The sequence below is a fragment of the Bufo gargarizans genome, chromosome 4 (genome assembly GCF_014858855.1).
Source record: "Bufo gargarizans isolate SCDJY-AF-19 chromosome 4, ASM1485885v1, whole genome shotgun sequence".
Taxonomy (NCBI): domain Eukaryota; kingdom Metazoa; phylum Chordata; class Amphibia; order Anura; family Bufonidae; genus Bufo; species Bufo gargarizans.
In genome coordinates, this window is record NC_058083.1 from 87,737,312 (window position 1) to 87,757,919 (window position 20,608).

Consider the following 20,608-nt stretch of genomic DNA (forward strand, 5'->3'; position numbering starts at 1 on the left):
CTGCGGGTGAGCTGACCATCCGAAAAATTATATGCGAGGGCCTGAGGGTGAGCTGACCATCGAAAACATTATTTATGCGAGAGCCTGCGGGTGAGCTGACTATTGAAAGCATTATTTATGCGAGGGCCTGCGGGTGAGCAGACCATCTGAAAAATTATATAAGAAGGCATATACGCGAAGGCATTCTATGCGACAATTAAGCATGTAGATATGATAGACGAGGAGGAGAAGGATGAGAAAAGGAAGATTCAGCCATATGCCCTTTTTTGTGGCGGAAAGGGTGCATTCAGTACATTCTAAACAACACATTTAAAGTGCCTTTATGTTCAGTCGTGCCTTTCCTCTGGTGGAGTGGAGAAGTCAGGGGCAATCCAGGCCTTGTTCATTTTTATAAGAGTCAACCTGTCAGCATTTTCAGTTGACAGCCGGATACGCTTATCTGTTATAATGCCACCAGCAGCACTAAATACCCGCTTAGACAAAACGCTGGCGGCAGGGCAGGCCAGCACCTCCAAGGCGTAGAGCACCAGTTCGTGCCACGTGTCCAGCTTGGACATCTAGTAGTTGTAAGGCACTGAGGGATCACTGAGGACGCTGACACGGTCTGCTACGTACTCCTTCACCATCTTCCACAACTTTTCTCTCCTTGATACACCAGGACGTGCATCATGTTGAGGGTGCTGGCGGGGTGTCATAAAACTGTCCCAGGCCGTGGAGAGTGTTGCACTGCCTTTGCTAGAAGTGCTGTGTGTTCCCCTTGTCTCCCCACCTCGGTTGCCAAAGGAACTACGGACTCTGCTGCCAGCGCTGTCAGATGGAAATTTTTGCAGCAATCTGTCAACAAGGAACTTCTGGTATAGCATCATTTTGCTCGTCCTCTCCACCGGAGGAATGACAGATGAGAAGTTCTCTTTGTAGCAGGGGTCCAGAAGGGTGAACACCCAGTAATCCCTGTTATCTAAAATGCGTATAACACGGGGGTCATGGGAAAGGCAGCCTAACATGAAGTCAGCCATGTGTGCCAGAGTACCAGTGGGCAAGCCTTCGCTGTCGTCATAAGGAGGATGACTGTCCATCTCCTCATCCTCTTCCTCCTCTTCTGTCCACCCAAGCTGAACAGATGGAATTAAAGTTCCATGGCTACTACCCTGTGTAGCGGAGGATACCGTCCCCTGCTCCTCCTCCTCCTCCAATACGCGCTGAAAAGACAAACTGAGGGTGTTCTGGCTATCACCCAGGGTCATGTCTTCTTCCCCCATTTCCAACTCTTCCCCACGAACAGCGTTGGTCTTAATTGTGAGCAGCGAAAGTTTGAGAAGACACAGAAGTGGGATGGTTACACTGACAATAGCGTTATCGACGCTCACCATCTGTGTCAATTCCTCAAAGTTTCTTAACACCTCACAGAGGTCAGACATCCATGCCCACTCCTCACTTGTGAAGAGCGAAAGCTGACTGGAAAGGCAACGACTGTGCTGCAGCTGGTATTCCATTACTGCCCTTTGCTGCTCATAAAGCCTGTCCAACATGTGTAACGTGGAGTTCCAGCATGTGCTCACGTCGCACAACAGCTGGTGAGCTGGCAATTTCAAGCGCTGCTGCAGCGTCAACAGACCGGCTGAAGCTGTTGATGACTTGCGGAAATGTGCACACACACGGCGCACCTTCGCCAGTATCTCGGGCAAATTGAGGTAGGTTTTCAAAAACCGCTGAACCACTAAGTTTAAGACATGGGTAGGCATGGAATGTGTGTGAGCTTGCCGAGCTCCAAAGCCGCCACCAAGTTACGCCCTTTATCACACACAACCATGCTTGGTTGCAGGTTGAGTGGCGAGTGGTCTCTTATCCCCTGCCACAGCTCTGCGGCGGAGTGCTGTTTATCTCCTAAGAATATCATCTTCAGCACGGCCTGTTGACGCATCCCCACAGCAGTGCTACACTGCTTCCAGCTACCAGCAGATGGCTGGCTGGTGCTGCACGCGGAGAATTCAGAGGTGGAATTGGAGAAGGAGGCGCAGGAGGAGGAGCCACTTACATAGGTGCTGGCGGGAACCATGATGGAAGTAGGGCCTGCCATCCTGGGCGTCGGTAGCACCTGTGCCATCCCAGTCGCTCCCAGCCTACTCTACGTTCACCCAGTGTGCCATCAGGGAAATGTAGCGTCCCTGGCTACAAGCACTTGTCCATGTGTCAGTCGTTAGGTGGACCTTAGCAGTAACTGCGTTGGTCAGGGCACGGGTGATGTTAGCAGACACATGCTGGTGTAAGGCGGGGATGGCACACCGGGAAAAATGCCTTTATGTTCAGTCAAGGGAGATTTCCGCAAGGGGGTGCTCCGTGGAACACTTGCGTGCCTGTTTGGCGTGGCCCACCTTCTCCCTGTTGCCACCCCACTGCCTCTTTCAGCCTGTTGCGGTGATGCAGATCGCTCTACTTTGGGACTGCTGTCCTCGCTCGCGTTTCCGCCTTCCCATGTTGGGTCAGTGACCTCATCGTCCACCAAGTCCTCTTCAACTTCCCCACTCCGATCATCCTCCTCATTTGCTGACCCCAACACAACTTCAGTGATTGACAACGGTATATCATCCTCTTCATCAACCTCTGCAGACAGTAATTGTGGTTGACTTGATGGCAACTGTGTCTCGTCATCATCCACCTCCTTAAACACATCATCTTGTGAGTGTGAAGGCTCTAGAGGTTGAGAAACAGGGCACAAGATCTCATGTCCCTCTTAAAGAGTGCTTGAGGAGAGGGCCAAATTAAGTGATGGGGTTAAAAATAGCTCCTCGGAACATCCGAGTACCGGATCGCTTGTTTGGCCAGACTCTACATGGTGGGAGGAAGGATGATCAGGGTGAGGATTGTGTTGTTGACCAGACTGTTGGCTACTGAGACTGGACTTGGTGGAAGACAGGGTGGTGCTTAACCCAGTGGAAGCATTATCTGCTGCAATCTAACCGACCACCTGGTCTCACTGGTCTGACTTCAAGATTGTTGTCTTGCAACCCAGTGGAAGCATTATCTGCTGCAATCTAACTGACCACCTGGTTTCACTGGTCTGACTTCAAGAGTGTTGTCTTGCAACGCCCTGCAAACTGGGACATGAAGCTAGGTATCGTGGATGACTGTTTTCCTTTTGCTCTGGCAGCAAGCACAATTGCAACGCTCCCTGAGCCACGGCCTCTGCGTGAACCATCAGAATCACGTCCACTTCCCTGTCCCTTAATACTCCCCTTCTTCATATTGACACTGGATGTCACTGATATTTGGATTAAATATAGGCCTCACACACTGTCTAGAAATAAGTGTAGATTTGCTTCTCACTGGTCACAGCAAGCAGAGTTTGAACAATACAGAAACTGACTGTAACTGCTATTTGGATTAAATATAGGCCTCACACACTGTTTAGAAATAAGTGATGATTTGCTTCTCACTGGTCACAGCAAGCAGAGTTTGTATAATACAGAAACTGACTGTAATTGCAATTTGGATTAAATATAGGTGTCACACACGGCCTAGATATCAGTGCAGATTTGCTTCTCACTGGTCACAGCAAGCAGAGTTTGTATAATACAGAAACTGACTGTAGCTGCAATTTGGATTAAATATAGGCGTCACACACGGCCTAGATATCAGTGCTGATTTGCTTCTCACTGGTCACAGCAAGTAGCGTTTGTAGAATACAGAAAATGAATGTCACTAATGGTCGCCCTGACACAAAAAAATAATTCCCCCACCTCTAACAATAGTCCTTAAAAGGACTTTGGGTCTCTGAAAGGTTTGAGATCAAATTCGCTCTACACTCGCTCTGTCCCTTCCTAACAGCAGCTCTCCCTGACTCGCAATGAGCCGAACCCGCGTGACCAGGTGCTATATAGCACCCGATTACGTGTTCCGGCCAGCCAATCACTGTAATGTCAGTAGAAAACATGTCTAATGACATTAAAGTGATGGCAATACTTACCAGCATGTTTATTGGCTGCTTAGAAGGCGCCAAACGTCCGGGGAGGAGACTCGAGCATGGCGCTCGAGCACATGTGGTACTAGGCAGAGTGCTGGGATCTGCTGAGCATAGCGATGCTCGAGCCGAACCGGTACTCGGCCGAGCATGCTCGATCATCAATGGTCGTCACTCCATTCCTGGCATCCGATTCCCAGCAGGTGTATTTCGGACAATCAGGCAGCCGACTACCAAAAAGTAAAGGGTGAGATTTTGGCAAGACTGGGGTTAAATGTGTTGGTCTGAGCCCAGCGGGTACATCAGTAGGGGTTTAGGCCGGCTGAGCCTGCGAGGACCCAGTATTATGACTTACTCCACATCTTGCAAAAGTGGCTACAGCCTGATGTGCTGAGTCCCCCGGCTATGCTGGATAGACTATTTCTGGAGGGCAGATATGTTCTGGAGGGCTTTGCCATACCCTCTCCCTTGAGATGGTGGACTTGGTGGAACAACATGGAGCTATCAGGACTCTAAAGGAGAGTTCTGTCGGGAGGGGGGTTGGCAAACTCCGAAAATCTCCACCCCAGGCCCGGAGATTTGAGCCGATAAAACCCGCCCATGATGTAGCCACGGCGGACCTGGCTCCAATAGTCTGCTGGCGGTGTCAGGAGCCTGGCCATGTAACGGCTGACTGTCCCCATCGGGTTGAGCCCATGGACACTAACTATGGCTACCGTCAGTCGCTATATGCCAGGAGGCTCTGTGCAATAGGTACCCCAGAGTCTCTAGATCACTTGTGCCAGGTGGAAGTGGGAGACACTCTGGCGGAGGCTCTGCTGGACTCAGGGAGTCTGGTGACCCTAGTAAGGGCTACCCTGGTGCGGTGCACTGAGTATACTGGCTGGAAAGTCGAGGTGATGTGCATCCACGGAGACTTAAAAGACTACCCCACCACGGTGGCCGGTAGATGAACCCATGAGGTGGCTGTCGCCACAAATCTACATTATAAACTCATAATAGGGAGAGACTTCCCGGGCTTCCTGGCACTGTGGCCTGCCATGAGAGTGACTGATACCCATGAGACAGGGGTAAACCTAGCAGAGTGGCCCAGTTCAGGGGGGAGACCAGAACCCTGGGAAGCTAAAACCGAAGGGCCAGCAGTAGGGGTGACCACCACTTCGGTGGAAGAGGGGGAGACAACCCTGCTAAGTGTGATGGTGGGAGACGTGGAGGACTTGCCGCCGGGTCCTGAATTGGCAGACTTCAATGTCTCCGGGAATAATTTTGGTACCGCCCAACGTTGGGACCCAACCCTATCCTGCGCCAGGTAAAATGTGTTAATAGTAGATGGTGAACCACAACAAGCTGGGGCAGAGTCAGTGTTTCGTTATTTTGTGGTTTATAATGATATGCTGTATCGGGTAAATCAACCACGGGGTCACCTGGGGCTGCAGAAAACTCAGGATCGTATTCTACAGCAGTTTTGCTGGCCCAGCATATTCAAAGAAGTCTTGCCCGACGTGCCAGATAACTAGCCCCCAGCCACATTTCCGTAGTCCCCTAGGACCTCTCCCGATTATCGAAGTAACGTTTGACCGAATAGCTATGGACCTCATCGGCCCAGTACCGAAGTACGCCAGAGGGTATCAACACATCTTAGTCATTCTAGACTACGCCACTCGGAACCCGGAGGCGGTGCCACTGAGAAATCCCTTGGCCAAACTCATAGCTTGTGTTAATAGAGATGTTTTCCCGAGTAGGACTACCTAAAGAGGTTCTGACCGACCAAGGGACCCCTTTTATGTCCAAGGTGATGAACGAACCCTGTAAGTTGCTGCACATAAAACAACTAAAGACGTCCATTTACCATCCGGTCTGGTAGAACTGTTTGACCAAACATTAAAAAATATGTTGAAAAAGGTAGTGTCTAAAGATGGGAATGACTGGGAGCTACTTCTGCCCTATCTCATGTTCGCAGTGCGAGAGATACCACAGGCCTCTACTGGGTTCTAGCCCTTCGAACTGCTATATAGCAGAGACCCTCGCGGTCTCTTGGACGTGGCCAAAGAGGCGTGGGAATAACAACCCACTCCACATAAAAGTGTCATTGAGTACGTTACCCAGATGCAAGATCGGATAGAGACAGTGTTGCCTCTTGTTAGGAAGCATATGGAGGTAGCTCAGTGAGCCCAGAGTCGGGTCTATAATCTGCAGGCTCGGGTCCGGATCTTTAACCCGTGTGATTGGGTTTTGGTTCTGGTGCCGACTGTGGACAGTAAGTTCCTGGCTAGGTGGAAGGGGCCCTACGAGGTACTCGAGAAAATTGGAGATGTAAACTAAAAGGTACACCAGCAAGGGCAGCGAAAGCCGGAGCAGGTTTACCATGTGAATGTACTCAAACCGTGGAAAGATAGGGAAACCTGTACAGAAGACAGCCCGCGGCCGGGTTTTCTAGGAAAAGAGGTATCGGCCCCTCTGTCTGATGCAAGAGAGGCAGCTGCCACAGTAAAAATTGCTGAAAGCCTCTCCTCTAAACAGACTCAGGAGGCCAAGGAGTTCGTTAGTCGGAACATAGATGTGTTCTCAGACCTCCCTGGACGCACTTCCATAATCCAGCATTGTCACTGAGCCTCAGGCAAAAGTCAGATTAAAACCATACCGGGTACCCGAGGCTCGGCGACAAGCCATATCGGAGGAGTTGCAGCTAATGTTGGAGCTAGACGTCATTGAGGAGTCTCAAAGTGTAGTATTGTAGTATTGATACCCAAGCTGGAACGGACATTGTGGTTTTGTAATGACTTTCAAAAACGTAATAAGGTTTCCAAATTCGATGCGTATCCCAGCTAGTTGCGCAGCACCGGAGAGGGTATGGGTGGGTGGATATGGCCAGCCGCACTGTAGGCATAAAACACTCCCCAACACCCATACAGATATATATATATATACGTGCAAAATAAAAATAAAATCTTGATAATACGGGTCAATATGTTTATTTTATTTTTCATACTAGGCCACGCCTTTAACTCCTCCCAAGGCCAGCACATAGTAGTAACTCCCACACTATGCCCCCTTTACAGCACTTATGCCCAGATATGTGCCCCTTCACAGTAGTTATATCCAAATATGTTCCCCTTCACAGTAGCTATGCCCAGATATGTGCCCCTTCACAGTAGTTATATCCAAATATATTCCCCTTCACAGTAACTATGCCCAGATATGTGCCCCTCCGAGTAGTTATACCAGATATGTGCCCCTCCGAGTAGTTATACCAGATATGTGCCCCTTCCCAGTAGCTATGCCCAGATATGTGCCCCCTTCACAGTACTTAAATCCAGCACGTCCTCAGACTCAAGACAGTGAGACACAGATTGCCAGGGGGGCTCCTTCTACATGCTGGATGGAGTTATGAATGGTGAAGCTGGGAGCGGGTGGCTCTTTGCTTCACCATTAGAATCAGCTGTCTGTGCGTCCTGTGGAGGGCCCCCTCCCACGCTGGGCCCCTGTGCAGCTGAACCGGCTGCATAGGCATTATGTCCGCCCCTTTACATGACATGTCTTGTTCAGTCATGTAAAACGTGGCTTTTGTTGTTGAATTATTAAAGGGAGTGACATATATTGTCCCTTAGGCTACATGCACAAGAACGTTGTTTGTTTCCATGTCCGTTCAGTTTTTTTATTGAATGGATGTGGACCCATTCATTTCAATGGGTCCGCAAAAAATGCGGCTAGCACACCATTTGCTGTCCGCATCAGTATGTCCGTTCCATAGCCCCACAAAAAAAAATTAACATGTCCTATTCTTGTCCATTTAGGCATTGTTACAATGGATCCGCAAAAAAAAAAAAAATTATGGCATATGGATGTCATCCATTTTTCTTTTGCGGATCCGCAATTTGCGGACCGCAAAACACATGCGGTCGTGTGCATGTAGCCTTAGGATGTATATGTGGCACTGTGGAAACTTATTAGCTTTCATAGAACCAGAGACGTACAGCTGTGCTTGTTAGTTAAAGGGGTTGGCCACTATATAAGTACTTTCCACTATATAGTGGGAGGTAGGGTAAAAAGAGTTTCCTAACATACTTTATTAAAAAAAATCAAAATGGTAATGGTTTGACAATGAGCCCACCCCCTCAGCCCCGCTCTGCGTGCAGCCAGTTCGTCCATGGCTGCACGCGATGAAAAAAAGAAATGCTCGTTCATGGCTTTATTCTAACTGCACATGAGCTGCTTTTCCCAATAAGAGCAGCGCATGCGCAGTATGCCCCTGCCACAGGCGCGTTCCCTGCTCCGACTCTGTCTCTACAACCAGCTTATTCCTGTCAGAGTTCGGAGCGGGAAGAACAGTAAGAGCACGTCTGATCCCCTGGGGCAGACTGGGCATGCGCTGCTCTTATTAGGAAAAGCTGCGCATGTGCTGTTAGAATAAAGCCATGGAAGAGCTTTCTCTAGAGCTCCTCCATATCGCGTGCAGCCATGGACGAACTGACTGCACGCAGAGCGGGGCTGAGGGGGCAGGGCTCATTATAAAAACATTGCCATTCACATTTTTTTAATAAAGTATATTAAGAAACTCTTTTTACCCTACCTCCCACTATATAGTGGAAAGTACTTATATATTGGCCAACCCCTTTAACTAACAAGCACAGCTGTAGTCTTGATTAGATATTTTGGGGGATTTTAAAAAAAAGATTCCTGGAGCAGCATTAAATTGCTGTAGCCAGGCTCGGACTGGCCCACAAGGGTATAGGGGAATCCCCCGGTGGGCCCCTGAGCAAGGTGGGCCCCTAGTTTCCCATTCCCTGCACAAGTGGAACATAACATAGTAAACTTACTGCACTACATATATATATATATTCAATGTACAGCACCTCAACCAGCCTATTTTCATATAAAAAACTTGCTAGATTATTATTATATTTTATTTATTATTTATTATATTTTAATGTATCCATATGGTGGGCCCCCAAAATAAATTTTACTGGTGGGCCCTAGGCATCCCAGTCCGACACTGGCTGTAGCTGTCTCTTCCCACAATCATTCCTATTCGGAAGAAGGAGCCAGGAACCATCAGAGCTAGCCCATAAACAGCAGCATCGCAAGCTGCACAACAGTCACCAATGCCACTGGACTACCCAGTCTTGCTGAGTGCTACGTCCTGATTGCATATCATAGAATGTACACGGCCTACAGGACAATAGGGGCAGTGAGGGTCCCAGAAAAGGCTATTAAAATTTGGAGCCTGTGTTATCCCACTCATGAAAAAAAACTTGTTCCAAGTGTTTTGTACTGATAACCTATCATCAGAATAGGTCATTAATATCTGATCTGTATGCCCGCTGATAAACTGTTTGACGAGGCAAATGTGCTCTAGTAAGCAATGTAGCCTCTTTCTAGGCCAGGGACGTCACATTCATTGTCCCCACTCAAGTGCATGGGGTTGCACTGCGATACCAAGCACAGCTGCAATACAATGGATGGTGCTGTGCTTGGTGAGCTGCAAGAAGCCTATGGTGCCCAACAGACCACTATGGCCTCTTTAAACAGCTGATCAGCAGGGGTCGAACTCCCGCCTATCGCAAACTGATGTTTTATCCTAAGTATAGGTTATTAGTATTAAATATTCGGAAACCTCTTTAATGTATGCAGGAGCGTACAAAAAAATAATTCGGCCCCATAGCAAGAATGTGAATTGGGCCCCCATGTCTGGATGGGCCAGATCCGACACTATTGTGATTGTGATTTTCATTGTTGTGCTCTTATGACAGAGCAGAACAGCGATGGTCACTAGCGCAGATATGAACAAAGCCTAATACACACCTCAGATGCTGCAGAACATCCTTAACACCTCATCATGACAAGCCTGTTTCACACTGCCGACAGTAGTTCCAGACGGTTGTTCTGGAAGAGAACAGTCTGCTGGAGCTCTCTGGGTACAATGGGGCCGGCCGGCATTCTAGTAACCCCCAGCAATCCCAGATCCAGAGAGATCCGGCGGGCTGTTTTCTGCCGGAACAGCCTGCTGGAATATGACGATAACGTGAAACAGGCTTTAATGCTGAAAGTTAGTGGGAAATACATGGAGGAGTAAAAGAGAATAGAACTACAGCTCTCAGCTTGTCCAGGCTGTTATTATTCAGCATTAGTGGATATTATAAGAGGAGAGAACTACAACTCCCAGCATGTCCAGACTGTTATTATGGAACACAAGTTGACATTACAGGGAGAGGGTATAAGAGGAGAGAACTACAACCCCCAGCATTACCAGACTGTTATTATTCAGCATCAGTGGATATTAGAAGATGAGAGAACTACAACTCCCAGCTTAACATAGTAATATAGTATATAAGTATATACTAGTATAGCTTGTCCAGATTATTATTGTAGGGAATCAGTAAACATTAAATGGGGGATACAATAGGACAAAATTACAACTCCCAATATTTCTAGGATGTTATGGGCTATGTCAAGACATCACTCACCTCTCCTCAAGGCACAACATAGAAGCTCCTCCCCCTCACATAACATCCCACAGCTTATTCACCACTTTTTCCTCTCCATGGCTGAGTTCCGTGTTCCTGCACTGGTGCAGCCAGCCAGTAGCGCAGGGGCAACACGTGAGGTGCATGGTGGACCGATGAGGGGCCAAATAATAACACACAGTTCATCAGTTTATTCACGGTTAGCAGAAAGCCTCCCTGGGCTGGCAGCACAGTGTTGAGGTGGTAGGGAAGCATCAGCCAAGATGGTGGTTGAGGTACTCTTGATGTTAGGGGTGCTTAGGGTGCTTGTTGCGCCTCAGTCCCTTGATGGTTTTTGTCGTGACGCCAGTATCGTTAATGGTGATACAACCAATAGTGTTAATAATGAGGTAGACAGTGGTAAGATACAACTCACAACTTTTACTGTTGATGACTTTGGTTGGTAGCAGTACAAAATACAGTCTCTTGATGGTATCAGAGTTGGTTTGCGAATCCACTGTTTCTAGGCTTTTTAGGTTTGACTTGGAGCTGTGGGTAAGGTGTACCTTGTTCCTGTTGATGTGCTCAGTCCTATTCCTTGTCCTCTCCCTACAAGCTGAACATTGGGGACAGGTAAACTCATCTGTTTCCCAGAGTTATGGTGTGGCTGCCAGAAGCTATAAGTCCTCCACCATGTGCAAAGGTGTCTGTAGCCCTTAATAATGGCTGTTATCACCGATGATTCCTTAGGAAGCTTGTTTCTATTCCAGGGAGGCAAACTCTCTCCTACTGGTCAGGGATGCAAGTGTATAGTCCGGCCACAGAAGGAAAACGCTCTTCTGCGCCTCACATCTTAGTACTACCTCATAGTGAAGTTGGTTCCACTCACTAATCTGTGTCATGGAGTCTTCAATCTACATTCTCTCCCACTAATCTAATCTGATCTCCTCAGATCTGCTCTAATCTGAACCAATCCATTCTCAACTCTGAACTCCACCCCCTAACTAGGCCTGACCTAGGTATATATAGAACCTAAGTTTTATCCCCATCTAGTGGTGGGATGTATAAATTACACCTAATCTGCCTGGTAACAGGGATTTTGCAGATACATTAATACAAAGTCACATAATACAGCATAATACAGTTTCAAGGGTAAAAGTGCTTTTAAGCAGTGCCCACACACACGTAGTGGGACGCTGCACTGGTCACATGATGACATCTCAGGTCCTTCACCTGTCAAGCTCTGTATTCCTGCCCTGATCACATGATGATGACATCATCAAAGGTTCTTCTCCGCATCATTCTTTTCACAGCTAGTAATATAAGGCTACTTTCACACTTGCGGCAGAGTGATCCGGCAAGCAGTTCCATCGCCGGAACTGCCTGCCGGATCCGGCAAAACATATGCCAACTGAATGCATTTTAAGACTGTTCAGGATCCTGATCCGTCTTACAAATGCATTGCAAGAACGGATCCGTCTGTCCGTTTGTCATACGGACAAACAGATTTGTTAGGATTTTTTTTCACATTTTTACAGGTCTGCACATGCGCAGACCGGAAGGACGAACTGAAGACATCCTAATGCATGGGGATATGCTTGATCAGTTTTTTTTATGGTATACAGCCCCTAGGACGGAACTCTATGCCTAAAAAGAAAAACGCAAGTGTGAAAGTACCCTTAGGCTACTTTCACACTAGCGGCACGGACTTCCGGCAGGCTGTTCCGTCGGGTGAACAGTCTGCTGGATCCATCCTGCCGCTAGTGACCGTGTGCCTCTAGACTGCTCCGTCCCCATTGACTATAATGGGGGCGGGGCGGAGTTCCGGCGAGGCACGGCAGCGCACGGCGAGAGGCTGCCAAAATAAGTGTCGGACATGTCGTAGTTTTATTCCGGCAGACTCTTGCCGTGTGCTGCCGTGCCTCACAGAACTACGCCCCCGCCCCATTATAGTCAATGGGGATGGAGCGGCAGTTCAGAGGCACACGGTCACTAGCAGCAGGACGGATCCGGCAGGCTGTCCACCCGACACAACAGCCTGCCGGAGGTCTGTGCCGCTAGTGTGAAAGTAGCCCCTCTGCGGACAGAGCCTGCATAGCTGGCCTCCTTCCATGGGCCCCATAGCATCTGTATGGTCTGCCTCTATTGGAGGTACACCACTGTACCAATGCTGTATGGAAAATTCATAAAAGTAATCAGAGGCGGACTGGCCATAAACCCTACAGGAAAATTTCCACCCAAGCCATTCTCATGGCCAGCAGCCAGATACATAAAGATCTGATGTTCTCAACATTAATTAAAGGGGTAGTCCATCATTAGAAAAACATGTCTGTTTTCTTTAACCACCACCCGTCCGCCCATAGACTAAAAACGTCCGGGAGGTGGTTCTCAATTTCTGAATGGACGTTCCTAAACGTCCATTCAGAAATTGCAGCTGCATGCTAATCGTGCAGCTGCTGATCGGGTTGCCCGCTGTCAGTGACAGCAGGGCAAACCTTAGAGAAGGCAGGGACAGTGCCCAGGTGTCCCTGCCTTCTAGATCGCTGTATACACAGCGCTCACCGAGCGCTGTGCATACAGAGCAGGAAGCGCTATGCGCTTCCTGTTCCGGACCAGCGGTCATGTGATCGCCGGGACCGGAGAGTGCAGGAGCTGTGTGAGGTCTTTCAGAGACCTCGATCAGCCCTGCACTGAGGCTGTACAGCGCAGTATTGCGCTGTACAGCCTCTCTGGGGGGTGTATTTCCACTGTAACTGGGGCTACTATGTCAGCCCCAGTTACAGGAGAAATCAACAGTAAAAAAAAAAATATATATTGAAGTATGACCTTATGTGGGACGAAAAGTGTAAAATAAAAAAATAAAAAATTAAGTGTTAAAAAAATAAAATAAAAAAAAGGTTTCACATGTAAAAAATAAAAATCCCTAAGTAAGGAATATAAAAAAAAATTTAAAAATAGAAAAAATAAAATAGACATATTTGCTATTGCCACGTCCGTGACGGTCGGCTCTATAAATATATCACATGATCGACCCAGTCCAATAAATACCATAAAAAAAATATAAATAACTGTCAAAAAAAAGCTATTTTTGTCACCTTACATCACAAAAAGTGCAACACCAAGTGATCAAAAAGGCATATGTCCCACAAAATGGTACCAATAAAACCATCACCTCATACCGCAAAAAATGAGCCCCTACATAAGAAAATCTCTCAAAAAATAAAAATAAATATAGCTCTCAGAACATGGACACATTAAAACATAATTTTTTAGTTTCAAAAATGCTATTATTGTGTAAAACTTAAATAAAAATAAAATGTATACATATTAGGTATCGCCACATCCATAACGATCTGCTCTATAAAAATGTCACTTGACCTAACCCTTCAGGTGAACGCTGTAAAAATAAATAAATAAAAACACATTTTTGGTCACCTTGCCCCATAAAGTGTTATAATGAATAATCAAAAAATCATTTGTACCCAAAAATAGCACCAATAAAACTGGCACCTTATCCCCTAGTTTGCAAAATGGGGTCACTTCTTGGGAGTTTCTACTGTAAGGGTGCATCAGGGGGGCTTCAAATGGGACATGGCATCTAAAAACCATGTGGAGTTCCTTTTCTTCTGCGCCCTGCCGTGTGCCCATACAGCAGTTTATGACCACATTTGGGGTGTTTCTGTAAATCGCAGAATCTGGGTAATAAATATTGAGTTTTGTTTGGCTGTTAACCATCGATGTGTTAAAGAAAAAATTGGATTAAAATATAAAATCTGCCAAAAAAGTGAAATGTAAAAATTCTTGTGGAACACCTAAAGGGTTAACAAAGTTTGTAACATCGGTTTTAAGTAACTTGAGGGGTGTAGTTTCTACAAAGGGGTCATTTATGGGGGTATCCACTATGTAGGCCCAACAAATTGACTTCAGACCTGAACTGGTCCTTAAAAAGTGGGTTTCGGCAATTTTCTTAAAAATTTGAAGAATTGCTTCTAAACTTCTAAGCCCTCTAACGTCCTAAAAAAAAAAAAATTACATTTCCAAAATGATGCCAACATAAAGTAGACATATGAGGAATGTTAAGTAATACATATTTTATGATGTATCACCTACCTGAAGCAGAGAAATTTAAATTTTTTAAATTGCGAATGGTAAATTTGGGATTTTTTCATAAATAAAGGTGAAATATATTGACTCAAATTTATGACTATCATGAAGTACAATGTGTCACTAGAAAACAATTTCTGAATGACTTGGATAAGTAAAGGTGTTCCAAAGTTATTACCACATAAAGTGAGATATGTCAGATTTGCAAAATTAGGCCTGGTCAGAAAGGGGGCAAATGGCCCAGATGGGAAGTGGTTAAAAAAAAACAGCAGCCTCCCGTTCCAGGGGTAACTTGTGACTAGTATTGTTGCTCCGCTCCTTTGGAGTCAATGGGACAAATAAGCAATACCACACACAGCCTATAGACATGTTTGGTGCAGTTTTTAGAAGAAAACAGCCATGTTTTACTAATTCTGGACAAACCCTTTAATAAGGGTCCATTCACACGTCCGCTGTTTCTTTCCTGATCTGTTCCGTTTTTTGCGGAACAGATCTGGACCCATTCATTTTTAATGGGTCTTGAAAAAAATCGGACAGCACAATGTCAGATTTTTTTTTCAGGACCCATTGAAAATGAATGGGTCCAGATCTGGTCCAGATCTGTTCCGCAAAAAACGGAACAGATCAGGAAAGAAACAACGGACGTGTGAATGGACCCTAAGGTAGGAGCATAATTCCCCTGGTTAGTGGCCACAGGTGCCCTCCTGAATACAACACTATTTCCGTCCTCAGGACCATGATACAATTTCATACTGTAGCACAGACAGCAGTATTTTGTGCTGCTTTGTGGTATTTGGTTCTGTTGGGGCAGTATTTTAGTCTGCACTGTGGTATTTCTGTACCTGCCTAAGTGTTTTGGAGCTGCCTTTTGTGAATTTATATATATTTTTTAAATATCTCTTTATTTCCATCATCTCAAATTTCATCATCAACAAGAAAAAATTATATTTTTAATCTATCAAAAACATACAATTTTTTTTCTATACATAGACAAATATTTTCAATCCCCATTTAACCACCCTCCTACCACCCTTATGGGGAGGGAGAGGGGGACGTGTAATAAACAACGGAAAAAAAAAAAAAAACATTCCTCAATCTATCCAGCCCTAAAGTAACCACTTCTTCCATATTTCATCAACGCTTTTTACTTTTCTACTATGGCCCTCCATCACTCCTTCTTCTTTAATTAGGTTATCAACAGTTTTTCTCCATTGCCAAACAGTTGGAGGGTCCGCCCCTACCCATTTCTTAAGTATTAGGCGTCTAGCTTGAAATAGCACTTTGCTCAAGACCATTCGTGTATCTCTATTTAGGCTCAAATGTTCTGTTGCCCCCAAAATACAAGTCACGGGATCTTCTGATATTTGAACCTTCAAAATTAGGTATACAGTATCTGTTATTTCTGTCCAGTATCTGAACAGTCTTGGGCATCTTCAGAAACAATGTATTAAATCAGCATTCTCTACCCCACATTTTGTACAATCATCCGAGACTCTAACACCCATTCTTTTCAATATCCGTGGGGATCGATGCAGCCTATGAACTACAAAAAATTGTGAGATCTTATGTGAGCCCCTATTTGAGACTCCAGAATAGTTTTTTAAAGCATCATTCCATTTTTCCTCCGTAAAGAATTGGAGTGCATTTTCCTATTTTTTCCTGGCAAGTATTGTAACCCGTTTCTTTTTGACTTACTAGGATGGAAGAATTATCCTCCGGCTAGCCTTACCAACCCCATTCTTTTTCCCAATAACCACACAGAAACCTTCTTGCTTTGGTAAAATGACCATTACGGCCAACTTTATTATACACACAAATTAATAATAATAACAGGCACTTTAACACATCCTTCAACCTTATGAACCACTGTACCGTAACAAGGATCCTGGAGGGCAACCCAAAACAAGCGGTATCTTCCTTAAACATCTCTCCTTATACTTCAAGGTTACCCTTGGCCGCACTCACCGACCCAAGGGCACCAACATCCTTGAAGTATCCATGCATCTTCTCCTGTAGGCCTTTTAGCCCAAACAGGAGCCCCATCCTCGGCAATCACCAACCACATGAGATACAGGCTCCAACATGTCCTGCATCTCTTAAACCATTGTATTGCTCCCCCAGGATCCCATATCAATAAGCCTCCACTCCACCTTCCTCAATCACACCCCACTCTAGCCAAAAAAGAGGGCGGGAGGGCGGGAAAACACTCCGGCTTGCTCTGGCAACTGCCTCACCAAACTCCTCCCACCAACCTATATACTGCCCGCGAAAACGCTACTCCTCCCCGCTCACCTGAACCAACCCCCACACTTCATATCTGTAACCCCTTCCTAGCCTGCGGTCTTCCCCCCCAAGTCAAGACGCACTCCACTATGTCTGCGCCTCGCTCCGTCGCTATTATTCCCTCCATCAATATCTTGTATCTTTTTGCCGTTATTCCTTCTCTTTCACCCGCGTTGGTAAATTTGTGCAATAAATCAGATCTTTCCATCTTATATTTATCCTCTTGCATAACTGTCCACAGTGCATTCCTAAGCTGGAAATATTTATATATATATCCTTTTGCGGTATACCGAACTCTCTAACCATTGTATTGAAGTCTTTCAGTTTACCCTGTTCAAATATCTGGTTTAAGTATTTCATCCCATTTTTTTCCCAGTCTATATACATCTTAATCCCTTGCAGTTCCTTAAGATTAATATTTTTCCAAATAGGTGTATAGTGCAAAAACCCTTTAATCTCTAATATTTTTTTAATTTCCACCCATATGTATTCCAGTAAGTTTAAGACTCTATTTCCGATATTATTTCTCCCCAGTGTACCTGATTCCAACACCTCTAAGTAATTCCATTCTTCTTTCCACCCCAATCTATTTACTACCTGCCTATCCACTAAACCATCTAAACTACCTTTTATGTGGCCATATTGTGTAATTATATAATAAAAAAAAACAGTTCGGAACTGCTAATCCGCCTTCTCTCACTGGGAGCTGGAGTATCTCTCTCTTTATTCTGGGAATCGTACCTTTCCAAAGAAAATTTGTGAATTTTGTGAATTTAGACCCATTTACAACATAGGATTCTCCGATAGGATAGGGGGAATGAAAATGTCCCTCTGTATGTCTGTGCAATGACCTAGCCCAGTGGTTATCTGCAGTTGTTTAATGTTTTATATGCTGTGTTATGTAATGTAATAAGATGGAGGAGGAGCAGAGGAAGCAAGGGCTGACAGGAGCAGGGCTTACCACTCTGTTCCTTCCCTCTTGATAGTAGTGAGCTGGTCCTGCTTCCTGCCAGGAGGGGAGAGTTCCAGTCTAGTGAGACAGAGAAAGCAGAGGCAATAGGAGTTCCTGTCCTGATAGTGGGGGAGTGTGGAAGCACATGTCAGAGCTCCTACTGCCAGGTACCCTATCTTATTCCTCTGTCGGGAAACTCAGAAACCAGATCTTATTCTTCTTTGAGACCGACACTCTGGAGAGATCAGCAAAAGGCATCAGTGCGACAAGACAGCAGAGTGATCAGCGAAATACATGTTTACAGACATTGCCGCAAGGTGAAGGACAACAGCTCAGACTCCACTTACTTAAACCGTTGCTAGGTCAGACTAACATTAGGCATAAATCACAGAAAAAACTAAGATAAAAACATCCTGCACGATATGATAAATAAATATGCGGATGTCCATGGCTACATTTATAAAAAAACAAATCACAGAAAATAGATAATAGTGCACTAACACAATAGATGCAAGCATTATATATGGACTAAGCCCTTACTCTGATATGATAAAATCTGAGACTCTCAGCCAATATATTTTGATCAAAACACATCTTTGAAGCGCATTCACACTTGAAGGTGCCACTTCCTCAAGTGTATGCTACAAACTAAGCAAAGATCACATTAAAAACATAGTTAAAAGCATCCTGCACGATATGATAAATAAATATGCGTATGTCCATGGCTACTTTTATAAGAAAAAAAATAGATAAGAATGCACCTTAAAGTCTGAATGCACTTCTATTGTATCCTGGGAGTAGCATTTGTGTGCACCCCTCCTATCAAACATGCAGCCTTGATTAGGGTGGTACATGTAGGTGTGTGTGTGCTCCTCCTCTTATCAGTTGCTGAATGCACATCGAGGTGACTAGGAGCAGCACACTGTGGCCCCTTTTACACGAGCGAGTTTTCCGTGCGGGTGCAATGCGTGACATGAACGCATAGCAGCCACACTGAATCCTGACCCATTAATTTCAATGGGTCTGTGTACATGAGCGTTTTTTTTTTCAAAATCAGTTCTGCGTTGCGTAAAAAACGCAGCATGTTTTATATTCTGCATTTTTCACGCAGCCCTGGTCCCATAGAAGTGAATGGGGCTTCAGTGAAAAAAGCATTGCACCTGCAAGCAAGTGCGGATGCAATGCGTTTTTCACTGATGGTTGCTAAGAGATGTTGTTTGTAAATCTTCCATTTTTTATCACGCGCATGAAAAACACATCAAAACGCATTGCACCCGCGTGTAAAAAACTGAACAACTGGACGCAATCGCAACCAAAACTCACTAAACTTGTGGCAGGCGCAGCACTATGAAGTGCCTTTTGCGCTGTGGCATTAGAAGAATTCAGATATCTCTGAATTTTTTGTCTAACCAGACTGTCTATTACTCTGTAATTCCTCTAGCGCCGTTCTATGGAAACAGTAGGTTTAAAGAGCACACTAAATGCTTGAAATAACTTATTTATTAACTTCAACTTTTCTTCATATATAACACTGCCGCCTCCACAGCAGATAGTCCATGTACATAACACGTGTTGAAAAGATATCACAAAATGGCGGTATGCATAAGATGGTGGCTTAACTGTTCAATCTTGTCATTCAGCATAAAATGGTGGATATATTTCTCTCTTCAGTATCTGTACTCTCACTTTAAGTTATTTAGGCACTTTATGATCTCTGTGAGAGGTATATTTAAGGTCTAACTAATAGTTCTACTTGCTGAATTTGGTCGCAATTTGCAGTATGCAGTTAGCAGTAGCTATTTGCAGATTGGTTGAGTATGATCTGGTGTGGTTGAATGCAATTTGGATTGCAATATGGAATTTGAATTTGGATTGTGAACTTTGTAGTTTGCAATTGGTGGAACTGTAAGTAAACACACATATAACTGGTTCAGTATACAGTTCTAATCACTATATTAACAGTAGGAACATTATATAACTGTTTTAAATACCTATTTTGGCCTCTCTGCTTCCATAAAATACAGCTCTTAGTGGAGTGAATGTCTGTTAAGCTTCTCTCTCTGGTGAATAATAATTTCTAGCAGCTCCTGCTAGGGAATTTCCCACACAGGCTGTGTGTGATGCTGGCTGTGATTGGTCTAGACTCCTGCCCAGCAACAATAGTTTAACTATGCTTTCTGTTGTTTCTGCTGTGTCATTGAGCTTACCTCGTATCCATATAATGAATCTTAAAGGCATATTATCTTTTCTGCTTCTGTGAACACAATATATATCACAGTTATATGATATGCAAACATGAAGTCACTGTAAATAACTTCCCTTTTGTCTTTAACACACAAATATAGGAACTGTATTAAGGTTATTGGCAGGTCTAGCTGTATAAACATATAAGCTATGTTAGCAACCTAGGCCAGCTACATAGCGTTATAGGGGAGAAAGTGCCCGAATGTTGTTCAGCTCTTTTTTGCTTTCTCGACACAATTGGCGAGGCATACCGGGTTTATGGTGGCCAAGCTTGGCTCCCCTATGACGAACAATTTCGCCAGCAGAAGGCCGTGCGTCCCAACATTCGTTGGGACCACAAGGATATTGCGTTATGGTTAAAGGTCACAGTGCGGAGGAGAACTGTTCAGTCCTCTTGGGGGGAAGCAGGAGGAGCAAGCCAACCCACGTTTAATACAGCGTTGGCAAAAGGACTGTGTTTCTTGTTTAATGAAGGAGGGTGAAGGTTCGGGCCGAAGTGCAAATTTAAGCACGAATGCACTTCATGCGGGTGAGCACACGGGGCTAATAGGCGTTACAAAAGGGGGTGACGCCAGCGCGTCTGGAAAATATGGCACCATTTCTAAGTAGGTATCCTGATGTGAA